The sequence below is a fragment of the Neophocaena asiaeorientalis genome, unplaced genomic scaffold, assembly GCF_003031525.2.
Source record: "Neophocaena asiaeorientalis asiaeorientalis breed wild unplaced genomic scaffold, Neophocaena_asiaeorientalis_V1.1 scaffold430, whole genome shotgun sequence".
NCBI classification, from domain to species: domain Eukaryota; kingdom Metazoa; phylum Chordata; class Mammalia; order Artiodactyla; family Phocoenidae; genus Neophocaena; species Neophocaena asiaeorientalis.
The window spans coordinates 3,656,220-3,670,947 of NW_020173691.1; positions in this window are offsets into that span (position 1 = coordinate 3,656,220).

A 14,728-nucleotide genomic window follows, 5' to 3' on the forward strand; every position below is an offset into this window, starting at 1 on the left:
AGCAACATCTCTGAACAGCTGATGGAATTTTAGAGTAATACATCTAGGAAGCTGTAAGCATAGGAATACATCTGTTTCCATTGTTATAGAAAGATAAACAAGACCAGACTCAAGACACTGTGGGAAAAAAGTTGTTGCTTGTCTGCTTACTGTTTACTGCCTTTCTGGAGGAAGAAATGTCATGGATGTGTCAGATGGTGAGGACAAACTGGCATACAGTATAGTCGTCTCAAATATGTCCTGGGAAGAATGAAAACAAGGCTACATCAACATAACAGAGAAATGCTCAGATGATTATTTATTTATTTATTCATTTATTTTTTGCCCACATTATATCAAATTCAAGAACATCAAGGAATTCACATTTATCATTGCATGTTGGCTTTTTGGGCCATTTTGTATCAAAGTGTGATTGTTGTCTGTTTCATGGATGTTTATAGGATATGCTAGCTTTTCCATGACAGACTGTATTAAGTTGATTAATAACAGATTTATCTAATGCTTTCTTGGAGCATTTGATATTTTCAACCCATACAATGTCTTGGAAATAATTTGCTACTTGCTATTTGAAGAAGTATCTGCTTTTATTTGCCTGAAAATGACTGGTCTGACTGGGTTTTTTGACTGAATTAACTGGAAGTTTTGGCATGTTGATGATGTCAGAAATTGCTAAACAATCTAGAAGAACAACATTATTTTTTCCTTCTGGGGTGAAATTATGAATTTTTACCAGTTCAAAAAATCCAGGCTCCAAGTGATCTTTCAAATCTTTTCAGTCAGAAGCCATCAGACAAATGGAGATATTAGTTCATATTGGAACTTTTTGGAAGAGGGAGTGAGACTTCCTCTCTGTTAACCCTGCAGGCTGCACACTGGCCAATTCCAGATTGAAGACCTATTAGTCATGTCTGACTGGAAAGCACACACTGTATTGGTGGCCTTCAAGGTGATATATGGGCATCTGATCTGCCCTTCGTTTCCCCTGACAATTCCCAGCACCTGCTTTCCATCTAGCATCAAATAATCAAGGATCCACGGTTTGAGGGGTGCTAGTTACTCAAGTGATGGATTTGTGTTAAACCCTAGAATCAGTACAACCTTATGAATTAGCCAGTGGAAGCATGTCCCAATTAGAGACAGAGCTCCTGGCTGCCAACAAAACCATGTGCTGCTCCCCTGGCCTGAACATCAGGGCTTTGGGCAAATACCTCGTAAAACCCAGGGACAGCTAGAACTGCGGACAATGTGTGCTTGAAGGCTCTTATGATAAATTTTCTCCTTTTTAGACTCTGTTCAACATTTGTGACCCCCTGCCTCACCTGGCTGCAGATTCAGAGGAGATGAAATCCAGTGGGTTTTTCACCAGCAGGGTAAATAAATGAGGACTCAACTTAGAAAAGGGACAACCTCTCATGCTTTCTGCACCTCCGCTGGGCACTGAACAGTAAATTGAAAGAGAGTACAAATGATGCAGAAAATACGATGATCACTCTTGGCAAAAGGACTACCTTTCAATGCATGGAAATGTTCATATGGAAGATTCCACTAGAGGGGAGACACTTCTCAAATGGGCCCAAATTATCTGTCCTATGGCGCTGAACCTTTTTTATATACATCCATATATTGAGTTATTTGTGGGGAATGCTAAAACCACAAAGTTCCTGTTTGCTCTATTTCTTAGGGATAAAGTTATTCTGTGGTTAGAGACACCTAAGACCATTAGGCACGCACACTGCAGATCTGAAGAAGGTCTATTTACTTGAGCTTCCAGGAAAAATATTGACAAGGCAGTAAAAATACTTTCCTGATTACTCAACCTCGTATTTTAAACTTAAAATTACAGGAACTTTTCTCTTTTAGTCATTTATTTTTAGCTTCTCTATTTTTCAACCTTTTGGGGATTTTCTGGCTCACCTTTTAAAACATGGTCTATTTATACTGACTCTGCAAATCGAGGAACAGCAAACCCTTTAAAGCACTGTCACTGTTTCCTCTGACTAGTTTTCAAGCTACTTGGGGACAAGTGAATCTCAGCTTCTGGAGATAAATGGATAAAGGAGAGTTTGTTACAGGGCTGAAAGACACTTCAAAAAATCTGTTAGTGGGCTTCCTTGGTGACTCAGTGGTTAGGAATCTGCCTGCCAACGCAGGGGACACCGGTTCGAGCCCTGTTCCGAGAAGATCCCACATGCTGCGGAGCAACTAACCCTGTGTGCCACAGCTACTAAGACTGCGCTCCAGAGCCCATGAGCCACAAGTACTGAGCCTGCATGCCACAGCTACTGAAGCCCGCGTGCCTAGAGCCTGTGCTCCGCAACAAGAGAAGCCACCACGGTGAGAAGCCCGCGTACCGCAACGAAGAGTAGCCCCCGCTCGCCGCAACTAGATTAAGCCTGTGCACAGCAACAAAGACCCAACACAGCCAAAAATAAATTAAAAAAAAAAAAAAAGTCTGCTAGTGCTAGCTTTCAGGAAAGCCTGCAGGTTAATCATTTCTATTTTCCCACCTTTTGACCAAAGGTCAGAAATAGTTACAAATCTGTGGGGGGAGGAGTTGAGTCTGTCTCCATCAATATCACACAGAGGGACTTCCCTTGACTCAATCACAGCACTCCAGAAACAAGGGATCCAGACCATTCTGTCTTTCCTGACCCCTCTCTACAATACCCCCAACCCTGTTATCTCTACTTCTTGCCCTGTTTCATTTTTATTCAATGCACTACCTGAAGTTGGAATTTATATTTGTTTGATTATTTATGTATTATCTGTCATTTTCACCAGATTTTTGAACTATAGGAAGGTGGGAGGTTTACATCCCTTACATGTAGAGAGGGCTGGGGACAGATACCTCACCATAAAAGCTCCAACATGCTTTTATTGTTGAATGGATAAATCAGAGTTTTTCAGTTGACTTGCATTTTTTTTTTTTTTTTTTTTTTTTTTTTTGTGGTACGCGGGCCTCTCATTGTTGTGGCCTCTCCCGTTGCGGAGCACAGGCTCCGGACGCGCAGGCTCAGCGGCCATGGCTCACGGGCCCAGCCGCTCCGCGGCATGTGGGATCTTCCCGGACAGGGGCACGAACCCGCATCCCCTGCACTGTCAGGTGGACTCTCAACCACTGCGCCACCAGGGAAGCCCTGACTTGCATCTTTAAAAAGCTGATCTGGTTGCTCATTCACAACAGTCAATGCCATTTCCCTCTAATTTCTAATTGACAGAGACTCTTCTTCACTCCCCAGATCTAGAAGGTCCTTGGGACTTCTCGCAGTTTGAAAAAACTGCTCACAGAAACTCTATCAATGATGCTGAGCCCTACCTGAAGAGTCCCTGCTGAAAACACCCAGATCATTTTCAGAGTTGAATGAATGCATTATGTCTGTTTGGTAAGCTTTTGCTGAGGCTTCTCAAGGGTTAATATCTGTTTTTTAACACTTCTGCCTGGGGCCACCCTATGGTACTTCTGCTGCTTCAACTTGCCATTTTATACTTTATATAGCTTTGTGTTTGCTTACTTTATATTCTGCCATAAAAATGCACACACTCCTGGCCGAGCACCGTCCAGAACACACAGAGGACTTTGACAAAGATAAAACAACAGTTGGGTCACCTGGTGATGAAACACAGATGTTCGGTCCTGGAATGGATACCTGATGCTCGGAGAGAAAGATGGTTAGTTGGATGAGGAGGAAAAGTGTTGTTACTTAGCGTTGGAAGCCTGGAGAAAAGCTTTCATAAAATGAGTCAATGCCTCATTCACCATTGGACATGGTGGATTACTCATCTGAAACTTGGATTCCTCAAACCACAGTATCTTCAGTTTTCAAGAGGCCTGAGAAATCAGCCCACCTTCTTCCTATCATACAGCATATTGTTGGGCCAGCCCCCTCTTTGACAGGCAGATGTCTGTGCAGTCATCATTATTGGGAAAATCTGTCCAGGTATTCTGATGTGCAATAGACAAGGAGTTGACAATACTCAAATAATAACGAGGAACACTTCCTTAGCATGTCCTATGGGACACACGCTGTTCAAAACGCTCCAGACTCTCTCTTACTTCTCACAACATCTGAGGTAGATACTCTTATTATCTCCATTTAAAACAGAGGAAACAAAGACGAGGAGAAATTAATTTCTCTGTGGTCCTCATGATTTAAAACCACAGCGTGTTTTTCAGAGCCCACCTAAAGACGTTTCCAGTCCTGACAGTGACTGAGCAATGTTTGTACAGGCTGCAGAGTACCTTACCCAGATGAGTCATTCTCATTCAGCTTTTAAGATCTGGCCACTTCTCTGTTTTCGATTCCACAAATTTTGTAATTTCCACGAGAAACCTCAGAGGTCCCATTTCTGCCTCAGGAGAGGGTTAACACACTCCACCCAAGAGTCTCCCAGTACTGGGCTTCATTCATTTTCCAAAATATAGCATGTTCTGTTTATTAATCTGCTTCACATTGTTAAAGCAATCCCACACACCAACATTGAGCTAAACCCCAGCCACGTGGTGTGGCAGTGACCTTGACCTCATTTCCCCCTCAAACTCTTGGTCTTGATCAATTCCCAGAATCCAAAGTTCTGTAGTAGAGTCCTCTGACAAAAACAAATGAGGGTGCTCCAGTGACTTGCTTCCACAAGGAATCAAGGGCTCTCTTCTGATATGTCTCTTGACAACCATCCACCAAGCATTTAAAAAAAATAAAGTTTCCAGGAGAAAATGCATGGAGTTTTTTAAGCAGACAAATTTATTTGATAGGCAGATAAAAGCTGCATACGTCTTATGAAGTAAGGAATGCTGGCTTGAGACTTTGACCCCGGTGCATCTCTCTCATGCCTTTGCCTGGTTCCATTAGGGCTTTGTGCCTAATGGGATCATTTGCTTCCGCTCTGAGAGTCCAAATGCAAATGTGTCTTGGTGAGGTAACACAGGAAGCTGCTGTCAATCTTTAACATCCCTTTGTGATTCAGTTAACCCTAGAGGGATTAGGTCATAGAATCAGTAAGGTTTTATCAGGATAAGAAGGGGAGAAGAAAAAAGAACTCAAAGGCACCAAGCTGATGGAAGAGACCTGGCAGTTGGCCACTGGAGACCCTGGTGTCCCTGAGGAGGGTACCATACACTTGAAGGAAAGGGGTCTTAACACCCTGGCTTTGGACCTCTCCAGCTAGGCTTCCACCTGGCTCCCAGTCCCAGCCTTCCTCAGGATTAAGCCTATTTGAGTTATGACTTTTAACAAATGCCAGTAGGGAGCTGGGCCTGAAACTTTATTAAACTTAAAGTGAAGGTAGATGAAAGGGTTATTCCTCTACATCAGGAAATAGAAGTGTTTATGATGTAGCAGATAGCAAGCACTTATTTTTATGGAGTGGATAGATGACAATAATGGAATAATTCATAGAGTAAGACTGAACCCAATTCCATCTTTCAGTAGATCCTGCCCTAATGTACACAAACAGCTATTTCTCTCTATTTATTCACTCTTTCCTACGTCTTCTTTCAAAAGGGAAAAAATTATGATGTAGCTGAGGAAATATAAAGAAGTTCCTCTTAGATCCAGAGGATAGGCCGGTGACCTTCAAAGTAGTCTATTTTTCCTAAAAGCCAGGCAAATGGGAACTCTTCTTCATGTGATTTAATAAAGGTGTGATTGACCTTGCCAAGACTGCAGCTCCAGGTACTGGGTGGCTTCCTGACCTATCGTGTGAAGGGAATTTGGGTTTGGTGTGTATAGCATACAATGCACATGGCACATAGATTCTTGATACTTGTTATTTGAATGAATGAATATATGAATGAATGAGGCCCTCATTTTGTAGCCTACGTCTTTGGGGCTAACTGACCTTAAACTTAACTATTTATAATGGGTGAAAGAAGTGAATGGCAGAGTGCAGTAGGCTGTGTGTAAAGCTGTCCACCAACAATTCTTCCCATCCTTCCACCAAAGGGAACTCTTCCCATCAAGAAGTGGCATCTGATTCCCCATCTCATAAATTAGGGATGATCTAATGACTTGCTTTGACCAGTGAATGACGTGGAAGTGATTTTCTGAGACTACTGAGGTCAGAATTTGGGAAGGACTTGCATCTTCTTTTTTCATCCTTTTGGTATCTAGATGCCACAGAAGGGAGCTTGGGTTGGATGAATGAGTTATGAGAAACCATGTGGAAAGAGAGAAGCCCAGGCAACCCCCAGCCATTCCAGCTACCCCAGCTGAGGTGCCAAATATGAGTGCAGTCCTCTTGGGTGTTCCAACCCTAGCTGAGTTCCTGGCTAAATGCACTCACATGGATGACCCCAACTGACACCGTATGCAAAAGGACTGCCCAGCTGAGCCCAGCCAACACACAGAATCATGAGAAATAATAAATCATTGCTGTATTAATCTCTAAGTTTTGTTTTTGCAGTAGTTTTGTTTTGTTAAGCAGCAAGAAATAACTGAAATGCATAGTAAGGCGGCCTTACCAAGGTCAGAAGCAATGCCATCCTGCAGGGGGAGGAAACTTTAATGGTGCCTCTTGCAATGAGTACACTTTTCTCTGTTGCAATTTGTGTCTCCCTGAAGACCAAATGGCTACAAATGACACCAGGGGTTGGGACACCTTTAAAAGCCTTACCACCTGGGATTTAGAGAACTGGACTCCTAGAGTGGGAAGAGCCCAGAGGAGACATTGCCAAAGGGGCAAGAGTCATTTATGGTAGTAGAGTCTGATCCCATGTTTAGTTGTATTACCATTTTAATTTAACTAAGCAAACTAGCCAAAGACACAATTAAATGGAATTTTTTAAATGTGTATGTCACTTTATGTTTGCAAAGACTTTGAGGTGCCCTGCCTCATTTTGATGCTCATCTCAACCCTCTGAAGAAAGACACACCTTTTAATAAACTCAACTTTATCAAGACATAATTTATACAAAATAAAATTCTTATATTTTAGGTATATGAGTCAAAGAGTTTTTACAAATATATACACCCATATAACCTTTACCTGAATCAAGACATAGAACATTTTTATTTTCCCAGAAAGATCCTTCTTGCCTGTTTCTCTTTTGTATTTTCAAAATTTCAGGGACTTCCCTGGTGGTCCAGTGGCTAAGACTCCATGCTCCCGATGCAGGGGACCCGGGTTTGATCCTTGGTCAGGGAACTAGATCCCACATGCCACAACTAAAGATCACACACGTGGCAACGAAGATCCTGCACAGCCAAATAAATTAAACAAACAAACAAATAAATAAATACGTATTTTTTTAAAATTCAGCTTTATGGAGGTATAAATGTCACATAAAATTTGCAAGTTATTTAAAGTGTGCGCTGTGGTGATTTCATATGCGATGTGTTGTGAAAGATTTCTCCCCATGGAATTAATTAATGTAGTTCATTAGTTCTTCATCACCTCAAATATTTATCTTCTTTTTTTAATTTTTATTTTTTGGTGAGAAGATTTAAGTTCCACTCTCTTAGCAAATTTCAATTATGCAATACAGTGTTATCAGCTCCAGTCACCGTGTTGTACATTAGATCTTCGGACCTCATTCATTTTTTAGCTGAAAGCTTGTACCCTTTACCCTCATGCTTTTTCATTCAGCATCCTCCAACACACCCCCGAGGGCAGACTGAGTTTCTCTCCCTGTAAGACAGTTTTGCCTTTCCTAGAATTTTATAAAGTGGAATGATACACTCTGTCCTCATTTGCTTGTGGTTTCTTGCATTCAAGCTAATGAACATAAGACTCACAACACGTTGCATCAGTCTGCACTTCTTTTGAGAAAGTGCTTCTTTTTTCATTTTACAGAGCAGGAAACTCAAACTCGAAGAGTGGGGTCATTTTTCTGCAGGTCTCAGCTCACAAGTAGCCCATCCAGAATTCCCACACAAGATCTTCAGCATCGGAGCTTACTTCTCATGATGGGGCTCTTGGTGCTGAACTGAAAGGAAGAGAGTAACATTCATTCCATTTTGGTAGATAATCAACATCTGAAGAAGGCACTCCAAGGGCAAGGAAAGAGCACACTCTGACAGTTGATGCAAGGGTGACGCGTTGGCTGCGGGATGAGCACCAGACACAGACAAGCCAATCAGAATTCTTCACCTGGGGCTTCCCTGGTGGCGCAGTGGTTGAGAGTCCGCCTGCCGATGCAGAGGACACGGGTTTGTGCCCCGGTCCGGGAAGATCCCACATGCCGCGGAGCAGCCGCACCCGTGAGCCATGGCCGCTGAGCCTGCGCGTCCGGAGCCTGTGCTCCGCAGCGGGAGAGGCCACAACAGTGAGAGGCCCGCGTACCGCAAAAAAAAAACAAAAGAATTCTTTACCTGGATTTTCCAACTGGGAATAAAGAGAAGATAAAGCCTCTTCTGTAGTTAAAAGCTGAAGGGTATGAAGCCTTGGATTGGCCAAGTAGTATGTTTTCCTGCACTCTGGAAGAAATCTGAACTAAAAGAGAAAGAAGCCAACATAGAAAAGGAAAGATAAGGGACACAGAAAGAAAGTCCAACAGTTTTGAAACTTTGGTCCATTTATTTTTGAGGGCTAACAGCATCCTTGTCCTTCTAATGAATTGGTTATTTAACCCTTCATTTGATAACTTGAGATGTTCCAGTATCAACCGATAAATTCCCTCTAAGTAAATTTGAGTTAGGTTTCCATTACTTGCAATCAAAAGAACCTTGTGTAACACATAGCACTTAAAAGAATTTAACTGGATCAAGCCATTTGCATAATGTTGCCACATCTTGTAAAAAACACGCGGTTTTCATAGTACCTCTAGTTAAATATACTGCATCTGTATTGTGCCAGGAAGAAAGACAGCACTGTATTTACCTTTTGAAACAATCTTTGTTTCCATTTGACACGTGCAGAGGTTGAAATATTAACAGTGCATCCCAGGAGAAAAACCTAGCTCTGTAGGGTCTGTGGGTGATAAACTATAGTATATAAATACTCTCTGTTCAAGATCAGCACATACTATACATTTTTTTTCTGCTGGGAGTTACTCATTTTTATGGGAAATGTCCTGGCCCACTCTAATAAATACGAGCAAAACTGCCGGGGGATACTTTTTTCTAATTCTCATATCCTACGCAGGTAGTGAATAATGTCTTGTGTATTTTAGGATACCATTTTCAGAAGTAGAACACTTGCATGTGGGAAAGACTGGAGGTAGTGAAGCTCCTTTCAGTAGAAAATGTGCCAACAGCAAAAATAATTTCTTCTTATCTCACGCAAAGAAATTCCCCCTTTTTCTGAGGACCAGTTCCCAAGAATGCTATCGGTGTCCCCAGAGAGAACTCAAAGAGCAACAGAAGTTAACACTTGGTTAAGTTCCTCTTTGCTTTGCTTTCATGACTCTAACTCTTCTTCCTGATTATAGTCTACCCTTTGTCTAGATGCTTTTTCCTTCAGTTATTGTTTCCCTTTCCCTTCCTTCCCATTTCCCCAGGGCTTATTGAGGGTAAGGCCAAGTCTCCATTCCTCCTTTTTTTTTTTTTTTTTGCGGTACGCGCGCCTCTCACTGTTGTGGCCTCTCCCGTTGCGGAGCACAGGTTCCGGACGCGCAGGCTCAGCGGCCGTGGCTCACGGGCCCAGCCGCTCCGCAGCATGTGGGATCCTCCCGGACCGGGGCACGAACCCGTGTCGCCTGCTTCCGCAGGCGGACTCTCAACAACTGCGCCACCAGGGAAGCCCCATTCCTCCTTCTTATGCTCCTTTGTGAACTGGAGGGAGTGACCTCACTACCTGTCCTCACGCAGGGGGAGCTTTCAGTAGTTTCCAGTTTAGACTTTCAAGCTCCTACATGTTGGGATGCTCAGAGGGCAAATGTATGAGAAAGAGAGGATAATTGAATTACAGATTTCTATTGTGTTCAAGATGTTAGCTCTTGTACACATGTAGCAATTCCTGATTGCTTAAGAGGTCCCTGGTGTGTTTTTGGCAAGTGAAGACCTTTACATGTGCCTGGCTCTGGTCCAAGTGACATGCACAGCGCTGGGATTACTTAACTACTCATCTGCCTGCATTTTCTTCCAATTCCTTAGAAAGAAAATTGAAAACAAGGAGAGAGAAAGAAAAGGGGTGTTGACCTTGATGACTGAAAGAATTCCTTTTAGATAAACTCCAAGATAAACTTCAAGATTATAAAGATAAGATACTGCTCAATGGTATACTTGCAAAAAATAAGATCTCATACAGAAAGGCTTTCTTTAAAAATAAGACCCAAGAAAAAGGACTAACCCCTGGAAATGTGTGTGTGTGTTCATGTGTGTGTATGTTTGATTTCATTCTGTGAGCTGAATCTTTAATGTGAGCATAAAGCTGTGATCTTTAATGACTTTTTAAATCTGCCTAGGATGAGGAATGAGTGAAAAATTATCCAGAATAGAGGCTGCTCTAACTATGGGATATATTGGTCTGATTTAGGAACCACCTGTGAGGCAAAAAGAATGAAACAAAACTGACTGGAAAAACTTGAAAATTATTTCTTTTTTAAAAACACATTTTAAAGATATAAATAGAAATTACCATGCTTAGTATTAATTACAAATAGCCAGGATGAGCATTTGGGGTTCCAAACAGAGGAAAGAGGGGAGAACAGAAAGTAACTTGAAGGCCCTAGGAAGTCACACGGATCTGCATCTGGAGATCCAATCTCCTTCTTTCTTTCCAATAGGGACCTTATTTGCCTTCAGCTTTCTGGGCGTCTCCAGTGGACAGGCGCATCCCCCCGAGGATGCTCTAAAGCAGAGCAAACATAATGTTTACTTAGGGCATGCTGCTCCTTTTGCTCTAAAAAAGAAGTGGTTTCGGACTTGCCTGGTGGCGCAGTGGTTGAGAGTCTGCCTGCCGATGCAGGGGACACGGGTTCGTGTCCCGGTCCGGGAAGATCCCACATGCCGCGGAGAGGCTGGGCCCGTGAGCCATGGCCGCTGAGCCCGCGCATCCGGAGCCTGAAAAAGAAGTGGTTTCTTCTCTCTCCTTGATGACATATCAAGTATGATGTCGAAAGCTCAGCCTCTGCACCAGTGCCACAGTGCAAATCATATCTTGGAGACAGAGTTTTGGGTAAAGTAGAAAAGAATAGCTTTACTGCTTTGCCGGGCAAAGGGGGACACAGCAGGCTTCTGCCTTGAAAAACTATGTGTCCCAACCCGGGAGGATCTGATGAGGAGTTTTATAGCAATGGTTCAAGGGTGGGGCTGCAGATAAGATTAGGGTGTGTGCAGAGCTTGAACTCCTTTAATCTCATCTCAGATGGTGGGTCTCCTAAACTTGATGAGCTCCCCTGGGCCCTTTAATCTCGCCTCAGGTGGTTTCTTAGCTGCTCCTCCCTTGATTAGCAGCTGTTTGAATCTGCCCTTTGCAACTCAGGGAAGGTCATGGAAGCTGGAGTCTTGCCTACAAGAAATGGGGGACAGAAAGGCTTCTGTGCCCAGGAGCCCCACAGGGTCCTGCTCGGTTTCAAGTACAGCAGCCTGGCCATCAAACCCTAAACAGAAAAGGATCAAGGACAATAATGGAACTTGGTGGTAAAGGAAAAGGGGATGGTGGAATAGACAGTCCTCTGAAGCTGAGAAAGAAACCTCTCTTGTTCTCTCCCCTGACGTAGATGGAGTGTCCCAATCACCTGATTCATGGTGAAGATATAGTCTTAGAATAGGGTAGAATATTTCAAATCTGGACCATCCATGAAAAAATTGAAGAAGAGGGGGATGAATGTGGAGGATGCTTGAGTGTGAGCTAATTTAATTGGTGTCTTGTCCCAAACACCTAGCTGATTGACACTGAAGAAATGAGAGTGTTTTAGGGGGAAATAGTTCAAGTGTAAGACATAATTTTGATCATGGAGCCCTTCAAGTTTGGATGGTGTTGAGTGGTGAAAGGTCCAGATAATGGCTCTGATCATCTGCAGATCAAGGGAAGATGCAATTGCATTATAGAAAAAGTGGCAGAAGAGGAGAAAATAAGAACTGTAGCAGGAGAGAAGTTCAACAAAGGAGATGAATAAAGACCCATCAGAATCTGCCCGTATTGCTCTCTCTCTGCTATCATTCCTGTTGCAGTTTCTATAAAATTGTTCTCTGCTTCACATAAATTCTTTTTTGATCTTTCCTATAACACTGAACACTCTGTAAGGGTGGAGCCACGTATTGTATGCCTTTTGTATTCTGCTAAATCATCACTCTTAACCTGGTGCCAGGAGCAAAATAAGTACTCCGTAGATACTTCTTTATTGAGGGTTTGACCAGAGATGTCTAAAGGACCAAGCTACAATGTGGAAAAAGTTGGAACACATCAATGATGCATTTTAGAGAAACCACTGTTTCGCCTTTACCCTGTTTTTCAAGGGAATTTTTCTTCAATGTCAGTTTGCTGTTAGCAATGTTAAAAAGAGAGACAAAGAGGTAAAACTAATTCCCTTTTACTAATCCTCTGAGAATCGAGAATTTGTTGTTAGTACAGCCAAGAAAACCATCAGCACTTTAGGTAAAAAGATTCCTCAGAGCCACCTTGCCCTCCCACTTGCTTTTGGTCTCTTGTTCAGGACAAAAATCATAAGTTCAGGACACAACCAGGAACCCAGAGGATTGAGATGAAACTCTGCCAAAAGGGAGACGTTAGGCAAGGGTTGCATGCGGCCACAGTTTTCTCTTCACGTGATGTTTAATAAGCCTCAGGATATTGGTCTAAACTGTGATGAAGGGCTACTTCAATGTGATAAAGTTCTGAAAACACCACTTCTGACCAATGGTGAAATTAAGTTTAACCCTCAGAAGAGGACTGAAGCACCAGATCTGGACAAATAAACAGTAGGAGCCGCCCTTCAACTTGATAGTTATATGAGCCTTTCTCATCAGCCACGAAGAATTTTATGTTGCAGCCAACTTTCCTGGTGGGGGGAGCGACAGACTGCAGGGCACCAAGGGCGAGTTTATGGTAGCCATAGAGAAAAATTGCGTTGGAGTTTTTTTTTCTCCCCTCCACCTCTCTGTACCGTTTAGCTAAGCTTGTTCTGAAATCTACCATAGAAAAGGCCTTGATTATAAAATGTAATATTCACGTAAGATTGTGCCATTCAGCCTCACGTTGGGGAGTATACAGGGCTTCAGTGTTCCTTAATAAATTACCTCTTCGTGTAGCAATTAACCCCCTTCTGCGACGGTTCAGTGTTTCCTTGGGCCCGTGCCAGTGCTAACAGCTATGGCTTAGCATTCTTTTTAATGAGCTGCAATTACTGCTGAGAGTGGGGAAACATAAAATATTAACACTTAAGCATCTTTTACACTCCTTTGAACGTTAGATTATGTTGAAAATATAACTGACTTTTCATTCTTAAACCCGGTATTTGCTTAGAATTCCACAGGACCCATGAAAATGTTTCAGTAAGTGGTTTCTGTTGATTTATTAACTCCCATGAAAGCTGAATGGAAATCCCTTGTGACCAAATATTGAATACGTTTCATGCATGCTTACAAAAGTCTTGTTTACCAATTCAGTGGCTTCCCCACATCTTATAGAAGATAAATGATGTGGAGCACAACTTGATGTGAGTCCCATTTTTCTCCTTCTGTGCCATCTGTTGGGGAAGGAAAGAATGGAAGCTTCAAGCCATCCAACTATTATGTACAGGTTAAGTTGAACAGGGGTCTTCTTAAAAATCTAGTCACTATTATCTTTGTTCAAGTTACTTTGCCTTTTTTGGTATTATCTGTTGATGTGAAGATCTAATGAGATATATGATGTTAAAATGTTGGTAATCTTACATCACTTATTAGCCTTTATTCTCTATTTAGCATATATATGTAGAATGAAATATATATGTATATATCCACTGCATATGCTATATATAAACTATTTATGTGTAGCTTTACATTTTGTACTATATAAACTTTATATACTATATATACACAGTATATGTATAGTGTGTATACTATATGTTATATATAATATATACACTATGTTATATATAATATACACTATATATATATACTTTACAGAGAATAGGGAATAATAAGTAATGTACATATATGTATAAAACATACTTACATAGTCTGTGTATGCACACACACTACATATATATGTATACACTATATATATATACACATGCATACCTATATGTATGTGTATATATGTAGTCATTTTGGTGCGTGCTTTATAAAGCTATGGAGTAATAGAGCTATAACTAATTTCAAGAGGTTATATGAATCCATTCCATGATTTCAAACGATTAAAAGTCTAAATCCATTAAGGCTGATCTATTTTCTTCTTTGTCATCTCTAGAGATGGCTACCGTATAGACTTTTAATTATCGAAGTAGCTTATGCACTCTTAACTATGGAAGTATTTTCTACACCACCAAATAAATAATTTTAATAACTACTCACATAATAATTTCTCATGAACTAAATATATTTAATTCTCTAGTATTCATTTCTTTTGTTTTACTTTATTTTAATCTTTGTGTTTCTCCAACAGGACTTGCAGCATTATATATGTATAGACTGATTGATACTGAGCTTTACTCTGGTTCTTGTAAACATTATTTTTTTTTGTTAATATTGACTCTAAAGTACCTTCCAATGTTTAGTTAATCTGACAGCTAAGAAAGTCTTCCTTATGAGTTACTGAATTGTTTTATCATTTACCATAAGTCCATTTCCTCCGTCTCGTCATTTAATACGATTCAAAGTAAAAACAAAAATCATGTTGACCTCTTCCATTTGTAAACATAAGATTCAGG